This window comes from Gossypium hirsutum, chromosome A13 (assembly GCF_007990345.1).
Source record: "Gossypium hirsutum isolate 1008001.06 chromosome A13, Gossypium_hirsutum_v2.1, whole genome shotgun sequence".
In the NCBI taxonomy this organism is placed as follows: Eukaryota; Viridiplantae; Streptophyta; class Magnoliopsida; order Malvales; family Malvaceae; genus Gossypium; species Gossypium hirsutum.
The window spans coordinates 81044397-81055936 of record NC_053436.1 but is presented as its reverse complement, the minus strand read 5'-3'; the positions used below and the strand labels follow the sequence as shown (position 1 = coordinate 81055936).

General features: G+C 34.4%; 1 non-coding gene across 1 annotated transcript; it reads right to left on the bottom strand.

Annotated features, from left to right (window-relative positions):
* Positions 1-8088: 8088 nt before the first annotated feature.
* Positions 8089-8193, bottom strand: LOC121213365 (small nucleolar RNA R71). The gene has a single exon (XR_005908747.1). It is a non-coding gene; the product is annotated as a small nucleolar RNA R71 (small nucleolar RNA).
* Positions 8194-11540: the final 3347 nt, after the last annotated feature.

Here is an 11540-nt window from a genome sequence, read left to right as displayed (position 1 = left end):
TTAGAATTCTGAAACCTTTTTTTGGAAAAGAAATGCATGTCTTTTTTTACTTTAAATCAAGAACGTATGTTTGAAAGTACTTTACGTTTGAACTATTAGCAATTTCTACTCAAATATGATGATTTTTCCACTTCCTTTCTATAATAGATATAATTTTTTCTTTTGTTCCATTTAACAAATTTTAAAGAAGAATAATGGGAATTTGAAATCTCACAAATGCTAGCTGGTGATCAGGTGGAAATTAGATAATTGGGATATTTAAATGATTAAATGATTTTTATGTACTGTTCTGCTTATTTGATGGTTAACTTAACCACTTGAATGTTAAATATGCTCAAGAGCCTATTATTTGCCTATGCATTAGGGAATAAGAGGCATTTAGTTTTAGTATATAATTAGCAAAAATCTGTCATCCTTCTTTAGGCCTTGAAGGAGGCTTCTAGGCTTTATACTGCAAGTTGGGTAAGGGATATTGGTCCTGATCTTAGACCAAACGATTATAAGAAGGATGATAGGATTGAAGGTAAATCCAATGGAGATAAGAGTAGGAGTACAGAGATAGAACCTTTGACCTTGGAGGATTTTGGTGAGGAACTTTACTTTGTGGTTTCTTATCTTGAAATGTTTTGATGTATAAGTTGTTTGTAATGAATCAAGAAGTATATAACATGATTTGCAAAATATATGGCATATCATATGTGAAATAAACCGTTAGATTCGTGCTTAAGACATCTTATGGAGGTCAAAGTACAAACTCCCGTAATGTTTAAGTTCAACTAGGTTTTCATTTCAATTTCCTTTTTTAGCAGAACTTGAGTAGAGGTAGCATGAAATTTATTCTTTGATTTCTGTTTCCCCTTGCTGCTCAGAGTCATCTGTGTCTACATTTTGTTTTATTATGTTGTTGGCACCTGTGTTCAAGTCTTATATTTTACACTTCCATTGGCATATTTTTGGTGAGTCCCTTCTTCACCAGGCCAAGGTTTAGCTGTTAAGAAAGATATTAAATTATTGTTTATCTCTTAGCAGTCTTAGTTATCTAGGTTTCATTGCCTAGAGCCATTACCGTGACGATCATACCGTTATCTTATGCTACCTAGGTGCCTTTTTTTATTCTTTTTGGTATCACTCTGAAGAATGATAGCATGATGTGCCATCTACCATCATTCTATTTTCTGAACATCTTAATATATTTCTTTAATTGATTTTAGAAAGAAATTTGTTTAACTCATGATAATTTTCTACTTATTCTGTCATCATTTACGTTGTTTGTACAACTTCTCTTTTTCAACTAAAATTTTGTAGGCCAAATTTCTTTCCTCTCACCCTTTTCTCTCTCTTATTTTCCTGGTATTATAGTATTCTAACAGTCTAGCTTCCATATTTTATTTGAAGTAAATGTGCAGCAGTCGTGAATTTTAGATTTCAAGGCTTAATTTGCATTCATTTAGTTATCTTTAGCACATATTTTAGCATTTTTAGTTCAGTAAGTTGCATTTTATAACTCAGTCGATTTTAGCCTATTTATCCTTACTTTTGTCATGTTTTGGTACCAATGTCGCTGCATGAGTGTTTTCAGATTGCGCTCAAAATTGTCACCTCACCTGATAGTTGTCTGAATAATAACAAAAAGGTGTGAGCTATCCAGTTTGGTACAATTAACTTGTACGTATAGAGGCAACATGATTTTGATGAAAGAACATCTATACTATTTGGATAAATATTAATATGAACGTGAAAAGAAAGAGGAGGAAAGAGAATCTTCTTCAACTTATCTTTTGAAGCTTTCTGCAATGGTGACTTAAGTCTCCTCCAGGTGAATCGACGTGAAAGGGATGTAGATTAGCTCCTGACGAGGAGTCCTGAGTGCAACACAAGAGGGAATTGAGAGATCAAGTTTGAGATTTCCTAGGAATTGTACCCTCCACTTGTTTCTTTTATATTTCTTTTCTAAATGACAGTGATTATTTCCTATTTCATGTCTATACAGAAGTATACATGATTTCTGGGTTAAATTTTATTTTATTCAATCTTACTTCAACTTTTTAATCTTTGGGTTTGAATATTTTTAGAATGGAAGTGTTATTGCAATCATTGACATTGGAAAGTGCAGCAACAATTCAAGCTAACAAGCATGACAACAGAAATTGCTTGAGGATTGAGGATTTTAATCCACTTGTTCTTAATAGTGTTCCATTTCCAACATCGAAAGGTGTGGTTAATGTGCATGTTTAAGTTTTAGATTAAATATAGAAGTTAAGCTTGGTAAGATATTCATTGCAATTTAATGCATCGACAATCACCTATCATTTTTACCTTGTGAGCACTTAGCATTCTGTTGAATATTCACGTTGGGGATCCCAGTTTCTCACTATCATATTTTATCTTATTATTTTCAAATTATTGCTTCGACAACTACTCTCACAATTTATCTCATTTTATCTATTTATTCACTGACATTGATAGATAAAAGACAACCATCCTTGTGGGATCGATATACGACAGACTCATATCTATCTACTATACTTGCATTGATAGTGTATACTTGCACATTATTGTCGTGACATTAAATAACTAATCAAGACAGTAAACACAGAATAGAGATAGTCTTCCGGGACAGTAAACACAAGGTAAGTCTGTTGGGACGTGAGAATTGAGGTGAGAAGGGCATAAGACCATAGCCCAATTATGAAAATCGCTAGCGTCCACCATGGAATAGAGGTGGAAAGTATGCCAAGACCTTAAGTGAAGAGTATATGGCCAATGCGCCAAGAATAAGAGACGATGTAGGTGGATGAAGAGTATAAAGAAATTGGTAAGGGTAGATGTGTAAGTTGATAAGGCATTGGAGAAGACCCAACAAGAAATAGAGAAAAATAGGTCACGCAGGAGCTAACCTAATTAGGGAAATGTGATAAGGGAAATTTACAATGGCTGCAAGGAAAGATCTGCAATTAAGAGCCATCAGAAAGTGCTCAATGCAGTTGTACCTGAGAAATAAACCTCATAAAGGGATGGGAATTCTACTCTTAGGATAAGGATATTGTCCAATAGACAGTATGTCTGTCAAGACAATTCTTCCCTGAGGAAAGTCTAATGTAGGTACACCAAAGAAAGTATAGCTCCGTAGGAAGGAAACGGGAAAATGGTATGGAAAGCTAGTATAGTTGAAGAGAGGGTAACCTGCTAGTTCAGCTAGGCAGAGCAATCCTCACGTATAAGATAGATGAGTCCCCAAGTAAGGGCTGTTAGTTTAGCTAGGCAGAGCAATCCTCACGTATAAGATATAAGATTTCCTAAGTAAGGGTTGGAATGAAAGAAGGATTACTAAAAGTCATCCCATATAGCAAATAATAAGGTGGAAGAAGAGTGGGTTCGCCAAAGTGGTGAATCATGCTGAGGGTTAGCATGGTAAGTTAGTGCTAACAAAGTCCTTGATTAGCGTAAGGGAAGAGAGAGTTCGCCAATGAAGGTGTACAACTAAGTAAAAGGTCAACGAACACCATGTATGTGGGGCATATGGAAAGAAGAAATAATGGAAAGTGAGATTAGGTCTTGCTAATGAGGCGAGGTGTTTGAATATCAGTCAAGTGTAAATTTTGACCAAAGGAAGGTTTATTAATGAGTTGTGTAGCTCAAAAAATCGGGTGAAGTTCGCCACCCCGATAAATATATACTTGCCTTGAGTGAGTAGGGAGTATTTATTTTTATTTTAGTTACCCTCATATAATAGGGTTTAATTATGGCGTAGTAAAAGAACTCATGAAATTTATCTAAATTTACAATAGTTTGTATGGTGTTCCTAGGATTTGCAAAGTTGATCGAGGATTCAAAGGAGGGACCAAGCTAGATGTTGCTGAGAGCAGGGATCACATCAAGATAGTTTCATGGACTTAGGAAGGGGTACTATTAGAGGCTTCGCCTCAAGATTTATTATGGTGTACCCAGAAGACGTCTTTAGAGTTTGGAATCCGAATCAGCTAGCACTTAGCCAAATTTTAGGAATTATTTTGTAAATTAGTAGTATGAGTAGAGATAGATAAAGGGCCTTCAGTGTAAGAAAATATTTTTAACTTCATTAATAGATAGTATTATTTTCAGACTATTTATTGATAGTTAAGTTAGCTAAAATTAACTATAGGTATATTTGTGATGCTCTATACCCAAATTCGACGGACGGGGTCGGGCGTGGGGTGTTACAGAATAGGGAATTGAATAGTAAATCTCTTGATTAAAATAAAGAAATAAAATGAATGCAAAAGAACATAAACTGAAATACTTGAATAATATAAATAATCTCTTAAATCAAACACTGACTTCAAGAGGAAAACAAGAACGTGTTCAAAAGCCGAAAAGAAAATAAACTAAATCTACTTCTAACTAAGAGGGTTTTTGAATGGGTCTAGGACGACTTAATTACATCAATCCCCTAATATCCTATTTATAGAGGTGTTGGCTGCCTAATTTAGGTCTTCGACATGTCCTAGGTCTTTGTATAAGTTTGATTGCGTGGACGAAAATAACCTCAATGAACTTGGGCAGCACGTCGACCTTGTGTCATGCTACACCCTTTGCATGGCACGACACAAAATGCAACTTCATCTTAATTTCATTCTTTTGGTTCTTTGATGGCTCGGGAAGCTGGTGCATTACTCAACCCTGGCTTCCACATTAATTGGGTCTTTATATCTCCATGTTACACACTCAATTGAACCTATTAGCACAACCTATGGCTCATGTCGGCCTATTCAGTCACAACACCTACAAAATTTTGTTGAAAACACTAAAATCCACTAACCATTGTGTGCTCAGCAGGTGGATTTGTTTTCCATGCGTAGGCATTGAGATTTCAAAATTCGCAAGGATCAAGCAAGGTTAGTGAAGGGGGAACTTAGGTTGTAATTCTGATTTTTGATGAATTTTAGCACTTTTCTACTTAGCTTGGGAATGTACTAGATCCTAGTATGAACATTAATATGTGTTGGTTAAAGATTGAATCACTATGTTGGTTTTGGATTCTTGGTACATATATGGCATGTTATTTTGGTTATGTTTTTTATTTAAATTCTGTAATCAAATTTGATGTTAAGCAAAAGGTTATTATGATTGAGCATTCATATTTCACGCCATTTACTTTAACCATATTCTCTTAACTGTGTTTTTTTTGTCCAAATTTGTAAGGGTGTTCAAACTTCGGTTAAAATCAAATTAACCGACCAAACCGGTCTAATTCAGTTCATTGGTCAGTAGCCAAACTTAGTTCGGTCGGAGGTTAGTTATTGCTTAACTCGGTTCGAAATCTGATATTTAACCAAACTTCATAATTAATATTATATATCATATGTAATAGCCCACAGCCCACCCAAACCCCAACCACTGGCCCACCCCCTAATACTCCTTCCGAAAATAAACCCAATAATATACATTTATAAACTAAACACCATCCTAAACAGTAAAAATAATTTAATAATTTAATAAAGAAAACCTAAAAATCCTAAAAACTAAAAATACACATAGAAAATCGCTAACCCTAATATGATCTTCAAAAATTGAAAATCCATAATCTAAAATCTCCCAAGATACTTATTGCTGACTGATAACTCTAAATTATATAGATTTTTATAACACCTTTTTACTTAGAATTTATGCAAATCCCAAGTAAACTAATTTTGTGTTTTTAGTGCATATTGAAAATGTTGGCACAATTAAAGCAAGATTATAAATTTTGAGTAATTTTGTGCTAAATTCACATAATTCTACACTATGTTGCTGCATTTTGAAAATTTCATAATTTTTGCTATAATTGTTGCTTATTGATACATTGATTTGTTCGATGTTCAAACCCCGTATGAGTGACACATGCACGTAAGCTAAATATCAATCAGCATGGGATGACAAGTTAAGGCATTTGGACTCAATCAAAATATATTAACCCAGCTTGGAAGTGGGTAGTTGAAAAGAACAAGTCAGCCTTCTACATCAAAGCTCAAACTGTCCATTAAGGGGGATAGAAGCCCAAATTCGGCAATGACTTGGTACAACACCCCAATTAACTTTGAAATAATTATTTAGAGGTCCTTACATGTGTAAAAGAATCACAAATCAGCCCCAGTCAAATGCTATAGTTTCCATCAAACCCATGCCAAAAATCAAGCAAGAATCAAGCTTCAATCATGAAAAAATCAACCACCTCTCCATGAAATATGGTCAACTATGCATAAGAGATTTCTAAGGGATGTTCATGCTATTTTTAGAAATCTCCCAAGCTTTCCCTCATGTATAAATACCACCCTGATTCACCTCTCAATTCATCCCGTAATTCATTGAATCAAACATTCATTCTCTCCTCTCCCACGCTTAACCTTTTGTTTTCTTTCATTTTTCCCATCCTCTCTTTGAGAGTTCCACTAGTAACTAATTCTTGAGGAAAAAGCTCTCTTTGACGGCCTTCATGAGGAGTAATTTGCATCGGAGCAATGACAGAAATCGAAGGAAGCCACCACGGGTAATTCTCGAGGAATCACTGAATTCATCTTAGAGCTTCTTCTTCTTTTCTCTTTTAATTATTCTTAGTTTATACACATGATTTAAAATTATTTGTTTTGTTTTTCATTAATAATTAAATTTGTTTTAGCTAGGATAGTTACAATGCCTAGATTCGATTTGTTTAAATCATGTTTATATTATTTTGTGCCTCAATTATTTATGCTTCCAATTAAAATCTTTCATGTTCTTCATGCATTAAGATACGTTTGATTGCATCATAATTAATCGCTTAATCCGAACCAGATGGTGGTTAAAGGGTGTAATAATTGGAAGATGCATGCTTAATTTATATTCAAACAAGAATGAAATAAAGGTTTGTAATGATTCCAAAAGAACACTATTACCTTGCATAAATTTATATTTATGTAATTAAATTGGTTCAAACCTAACATGTCCCTCTTACTTAGAATAAATTCTAAGAAATCCTTCGTTAAACAATGACACAGAAATATGCACGTTTTTTCTAAGTGACAAATCCAAGATCTCGAAAGAGCTTATGATTTAGATTCCAAGTTCATAAATGATCGAGTTGCCATGAAATTTTTTCGGAACATTGTTAAACATGATAAAGAATGAATTGAATTAAAAGTTGTAATTGTTCTAGCTTATTCATGTTACTATTGTTAAAACTTGTGAATTGTTGCTAAACCATTTCATCGCATTTAGTTCATTCATTTACATATTAGTTGTAATTTAATTTAACATCAATCACCTTCAAATATTGTGTTTTCTTCACAAACTTGTAAAACATTAATTTTACAGCTACTGATTATCAACATAGTCCCTATAGAGACGATACTCTTTTTACTTATTACTTGATATCAAATATGTACACTTGCACCTTCAATCGCAAAACAAGTTTTTGGGGCCGTTACCGGTGATTGTTAATTGAATCATTATTTGGGAAAATATTTCTTGCAATTTGGCTTATTTAATTTAATTTTTTATTTAATTAGTCTTTTATTTTTGTGATTTTCTTTTCAGGTGTTTATGCGCATAGACCTAATCATTTATTTACTCCATGTAGACCCAATTAAGTGAACATTTAGACAAAGGAGACAAGAAATACTAGCCCAGAGATAAGCTACAAAAATGGACCCTGAAAATTGAAACAAAGTTCAAGGGAATGGAGCTGCTTATGCTTGTAATTCAATCCTTATTGCTAATGACAAGGATCAAGCTATAAGGTAGTATGTTATACCCCTTTCTAATGAGCTAATCTGGGAATAGGAGATTGGATATCGAGGCACCATAGTTTGAGCTGAAGCTTGTGATGTTCCAAATGCTTCAAACAATGGGCCAGTTTAGTGAAATGCCCACAGAAGATCCGCCCTTTCACTTTTGATTGTTCATAGAGGTGAGTGATTCCTTCAAGATTGTAGGTGTAAGTGAAGACGAATTGAGATTGAAGTTGTTTCCGTACACATTGCAAGATAGAGCACAAGCATGGCTTAATTCATTGCCACCGAGCTTAATTTCTACATGGAAAAAAATTAGAAAAATGTTTTCTAGCTAAGTATTTCCCACCTAGCAAAAATTCTAAGTTGCGGAATGAAATCACCACTTTTTAGTATTGGATGATGAATCCTTATACAAGGCATGAGAAAGATTCAAAGAGTTACTATGCAAATGCCCTCACCACGGGATTTCGCATTGCATCCAACTAGAGACATTTTATAATGGTTTAAGAGCACAAACTAGGATGGTGGTAGATACTTCTATTAATGGTGCTCTCCTTTATAAATCTTATAATGAGGCTTATGAAATTATCAAGACCCTTCATAGCAAAAAATCCAAACTTTTCTTGAGTAAGCAAGATGCTTGACCGAACAACACCTACATACAGCATAGATAAAATCAAACTTTAGGTTTCAATAAACAAGTTCAGAAACCACCACAAGCTGAACCATCCAACAATTTGGAGATTTTGTTAAAGGCGTACATGGCTAAGAATATCGCTTTAATCCAAAGCCAAGTAGCAACATTGAAAAATTTGGAGAACCAAATGGGTCAGTTAGCTATAGAGCTTTACAATAGACCACAAGGAAACTCACCAAGTGACATGGAACATCCAAGGAATATGGGTAAGGAACACTGCAAAGCAGTTTCTTTACAATGTGGAAGGACTTTGGAACCTAAGGAAGTTGAGGTTGAAGATGAACCTGTCAAGAAAAAGGAAAATCAACCGGTAGTTGAAATTCCTACACCATAGATGCCAGATTTTGAAAAATCTAAAGATGTAAAATCTAAACTAGTCAATTCTGATTAGCTGACACCTTTGTCAGATGTAGGTACAATACCTCAGGAAAGTTTTCCGATGTAAGCCAAGGTTCCACCACCTCTGTACCCATAAATACTCAAGAAATAGAAACATGAGGTACAGTTCAAGAAATTTTTGGACATTCTTAAACATCTTCAGATCAATACCCCATTGGTAGAATAAATGCACAAGTATGTCAAGTTCATTAGGACATTCTGTCTAATAAGAAGAGGCTTGACGAGTTTGAGACTCTAGTATTAACAAAGAAGTGTAGTGCATTCCTACAGAATAAGCTACTTTCGAAATTGAAGGACCTTTAGAGCTTTATTATACCCTGTAACATAGATAATCTTACTATGGTAAAGCTCTATGCGATCTAGGAGCGAGCATCAACTTGATGCCAATGTCTACTTTTAAGATGTTAGGTATAGGTGATGTTTGACCAACAATTATGACACTCCAACTGGTGGATCAATCTCTAGCACACCCAAAAGGAACGATCGAGGATGTTCTAGTATGTATAGATAAGTTTATTTTTCCAACTGATTTTATTGTTTTAGATTTTGAAGAAAATAAGAAAGTATCGATCATCTTGGAGAGACCTTTTCTATCAACAAGGAAAACATTAATAGATATGCAGAAAGGTGAACTCACTATGCGAGTTCAAGATGACCAGGTGACTTTTAATGTTCTTAAAGCCATGAAATTCCCTGATCCAGTGGAAGAATGCTCAGTAATAGAGTTAGAATCCTTAGTCTATATAGAATGGGAGTGCAATTATGTAGAAGACCTCTTGGAAACACCTTAGGGTATGAGCCACTAAAAGATGAGCAAGGTAATGAAAATATGGCTTTTATGGAAGCCAATCCGAAGAACTATGTATGCCCAGCATGTTTTGAACCATTGGAGTTGGAAACTCAGAAATATACACAACCAAAGTTGTCAATCGAGGAACTGCCCAAACTTAAACTAATGGTACTTCCTTCTTATTTGAAATAAGTTTATCTAGGTAACTATTATACTTTACCTGTGATTATTTCAGTAGAACTAACATAACTCTAAGAGGAGCAACTAATTTAAGTTTTGAAGAAATTCAAAAAGACGATTGGCTGGACTTTAGTTGATATCCGAGGAATAAGCTCTTCCTTTTGTATGCACAAGATTATATTAGAGGAATTTTAGAAAGATAGAATCAATTGAAAAAGGAGACTCAATCCTATCATGAAAGAGGTAGCTCTAAAGGATGTTATCAAATGGTTAGATACGAGAATTATTTACCCCGTTTCAGATAGTTCATGGGTGAGTTCGGTACAGTGTGTGCAAAAGAAAGGTGGAATCACAATTGTGGAGAATGAGCATAATGAATTAATCTTGAAGAGGACGGTCACAGGTTAGAGAATCTATATAGACTATAGAAAATAGAACAAGGCAACCCATAAGGATCATTTCCCATTTCCTTTCATGGACCAAATCTTAGATCGACTAACAGGTAAAGAATATTATTATTTCTTAGATGGGTATTTGCAGTACAAACAAATAGTTGTAGCCACGGAGGACCACCATAAAACAACTTTTACTTGCTCGTACGGTATGTTTGCATTTAGACGAATACCTTACAGTTTATGTAATACACTTGCAACATTTCAACAATGCATGATGGTAATACTTACTGATATGGTTGAAAATTTTGTTTAGATATTTATGGATGATTTTTCAATTTTTGGTGATTCGTATGATATTTTTTTAAGTAATTTGGCTAAAGTACTTAAGAAATGTGAGGAGACAAACATTGTCCTTAGTTGGGAGAAATGTCACTTTATGGTTAAGGAAGGAATTGTTTTAGGACATAAAATATCCAGAAGAGGGATCAAAGTTGACAAAGCCAAGGTGTATGTAAATGAAAAGTTAGCACCCCTAGCCAGTATTAAAGGAGCTAGAAGCTTCTTGGGGCATGCCAATTTTTACCAACGGTTTATCAACAATTTCTTACATTTTTCCAAGCCTTTGTGTATGCTATTAGAGAAAGACACAACTTTTAATTTTAAAAAAAGCATGCTTAGAAGCCTTTAAAGAATTGAAAATCAATTAATCTCAGCTCCAATGATCGTTACACCATATTGGAACTCTCATTTTAAGTTGATGTCTGAGGCAAGCAATTTTTCTATGAGAGTTGTGATGGGTAAAGAAGAAAAAAAGTATTTCATCTGATCTACTATGTAAGCAAAACTTTGACAAGAGCCCAACTTAATTATACGATAACTGAAAAAAATTTTGCTATAGTTTTTGCTTTTGACAAGTTCTGATCATATCTTATACGTGCAAAACTCACAATTTTCATGGCTCATTCAGCCATCAAGTACTTACTCACAAAGAAAGATTATAAACCAAGGTTGATTCAATGGGTACGCTTACTCCAAGAATTTGACCTTGAGATCCAAGACAAAAAAGGGGTTGAAAATCAAGTAGAGGACCATCTGTTGAGATTGGAACAACACAAGGTAACTCACTCACTTGTTCATATTAATAAAACTTCCTAGATGAACATATTTCCAAGGTAAGTCAAATCCTAAAACTCCTTGGTTTGCCAATTTTCCAAATTATTTAGCACGTGGAACAATGTCTCCTGGAATGACATACCGACAAAGGAAGAAATTCCTTCATAATAGTAGGTATTACTTCTGGGAGGAGTCGTTTCTGCTTAAGTAATGTGCAAATCAAATAATTAGGAAGTGGG